Source organism: Macaca mulatta, chromosome 8 (genome assembly GCF_049350105.2).
Source record: "Macaca mulatta isolate MMU2019108-1 chromosome 8, T2T-MMU8v2.0, whole genome shotgun sequence".
In the NCBI taxonomy this organism is placed as follows: Eukaryota; Metazoa; Chordata; class Mammalia; order Primates; family Cercopithecidae; genus Macaca; species Macaca mulatta.
In genome coordinates, this window is record NC_133413.1 from 106,459,269 (window position 1) to 106,462,014 (window position 2,746).

Consider the following 2,746-nt stretch of genomic DNA (forward strand, 5'->3'; position numbering starts at 1 on the left):
GATGGACATCTGTGAAACTATCTGCCAAGCAACCTTCCATGTTCTCCTAAGATCTAACCCCTTGCTCCCTTCTCCCTTAAGCCTAGCCCCCATGGCTACTCTGGGAGTTACATAGTCTTCCCTGACCTTAACCCTGGTCATTATTGGTGATTCCAGAGTAGACATTGACCTACTTAATCACATCATCCTGCTCTCTGTTCAGCCATAAGCCTCACCAAAGCCAGATGGTTTGAGGTAGACTGGCCAGTCTGGGCCAATTAAGTCCTTCAGGATTATTGAAAAGTGCTAAAATAGTTATTCCTCTCTCACAAAAGAAGTCATAACATGAAAAATTGATATAGATTTATACTCAGAGCACTTGAGAATTCCACATCCTTGCTCCCTCTAATTATTCATTATTATTGAAAAGATTGTTAATCTTATTTTTTGCTCTTCTTTTTTGCAAAAGATGATTTTTATTGTTATTTTAGCTTGCACTTCCTAAATTTGCACCCTAAGAAGGGTTTCGCTTCCCATGTTTATTGGCCATTTGATTTTCTTTTTCTATGAATTCTTTGCTCATATCTTTTGTGCGTTTTATATTGGGATGTTGGTCCCTTCCCTATTGATTCACAGAAGTTCTTTATAGTTTATGAATATTAGCCTTTTATCAGCTTCACATGTTAATTTTCTACAGTTGAAAATAGAGACTTTTGGCCAGGTGTGATGTCTCACACCTGTAATCCCAGCACTTTGGGAGGCTGAGGTGGGTGGATTGCTTCAGGTCAGAAGTTCAAGACTAGCCTGACCAACAGGGCGAAACCCATCTTTACTAAAAATACAAAAATTAGCCAGGCGTGGTGGCAGGCGCCTGTAATCCCAGCTACTCAGGAGGCTGAGGTAGGAGAATCTCTTGAACCCAGGAGCGAAGGTTGCAGTGAGCCAAGATTATGCCACTGCACTCCAGCCTGAGTAACAGAGCAAGACTCTGTCTCAAAAAATAAAAGAGACGTTTATAGTTACAATTTAGCTAAATATTATTTAGAAGAGACACAATTAAGCCAAGTAACAGAGAAAGGTTTAAAATATAAAGATATAAATGTGTGCCAAAAAAGTACTAACAATAACAAAACAGATTTGACAAAATAAAACTCATTCAATCCCTACAGGTCAAAATACATTGAGGCAGAATGTGATGGCTTATGCTTGTAATCCAGCACTTTGGGAAGATGAAGTAGGAGGACAGCTTTAGCCCAGGAGTTTGAGACCAACCTGAACAAAATTGTGAGACCCTATTTCTACAAAAAAAGAAAAAGAAAAAAAGAGAGATCAGAACAAGGATCTCCAAGGAAAGAAAGAAAAAATAAAATAAGACAAAAAAGATACACCGGGAAAAAATAAAAAATAAAAATAAGTAAATAAAGTTCATTCAAAATAGAATTCGAAACAATAAAAATAAACAGGTGAAAAGAGTATTTGTTTTTAATAAAAGTAATCCACAGAGAAAATGTAAGGGTAAAATGTTAATGGCATGCACTTAACGGTATAGTTTTTAAAAATAAATAACATAAATTAAGAAAATGCAAAACCTAATCCACAGTGAGATTTTAAAACACTGTCTCTGAAATTAACAAACCATTCAGAGGTTCTGAATATGAACTATTGTGCTGGTTCTGATGGATACCTAAAAAGTTTTACACACAACAAAGGAAGAAAATATTCTTCAAACACCCATGACATAGTTATTGAGAAAACTTATCAAGCCAAAAGACAAATCTTATTAAATTTTATAAACAACAATGTATACTGAGTGCAGATTCTCTGCATAGTAAATGAAAATAACAATAATGTCAAAACAATGAATAAAATAATATCTATGCTATTTGGAAATTTTAAAACTCTTTTTCAAATAATTGTTAGATGAAAAAAGAAATCAAAATGGAAACTACAGATTATTTATAAATGTATGACAGAGAACAATGTATTATAATCTTTGAGCTGCAGCTCAAGTGCTTTTTATACACTAAATGTACTCATTAAAAAAAGACAAAAAATAAACATAAAATTCTAAGTATTCAAAGTTTTGACAATGCTTTAGACAAATTTGTCCAAAGTATGCATAAATTAAGCTGAGAGAAAAAAATAATAAAGAGAAAAAAATTCATAAAATGAAATCAAAGCTTTATTTAAAAGGTCAAAGTAGGAGATCAATTTTTGTAAGCAAAAAAATTAAAAAGATTCAAACATCATTAGAAATAAAAAGACATCCACTATACATATATAAATTTAAAAATATAAACTAAAAAGGCGATTTTTCTAGGAAGATATAAATTATCAAAGTTAAATAAAAGAAAAGTTAGAAAACTTGAATAAATCAATCTCCACAGAAGGGAAAATCTAGTCAACAGACCCTAAACTTTATACCAAGCCTGAGAGATTTTTATGTACAAATTTTACAAAATATCTAATGAAGAGACTCTATTATATAAACTCTTCCAAAGCATAGAAAACAAAACATAGAAATCTCCTGAACTCATTTGATAAGTATCCTGATATAAAAATTGAACAATTATTATACAAAACAGAAAACTATATTCTCCCTTACGAGCAAAAATGCTAAATAAAACAGTATCAACTCAAAATCAGCAGTGAATAAAAAACATTATGTATCACGACCAATGAGAGTTTATTCCAGAAACACAAGGATGACTACATATTCATTTAAATCTGAATTCATAGTCAGAGAGCTAAGGAGAAAAATGACATA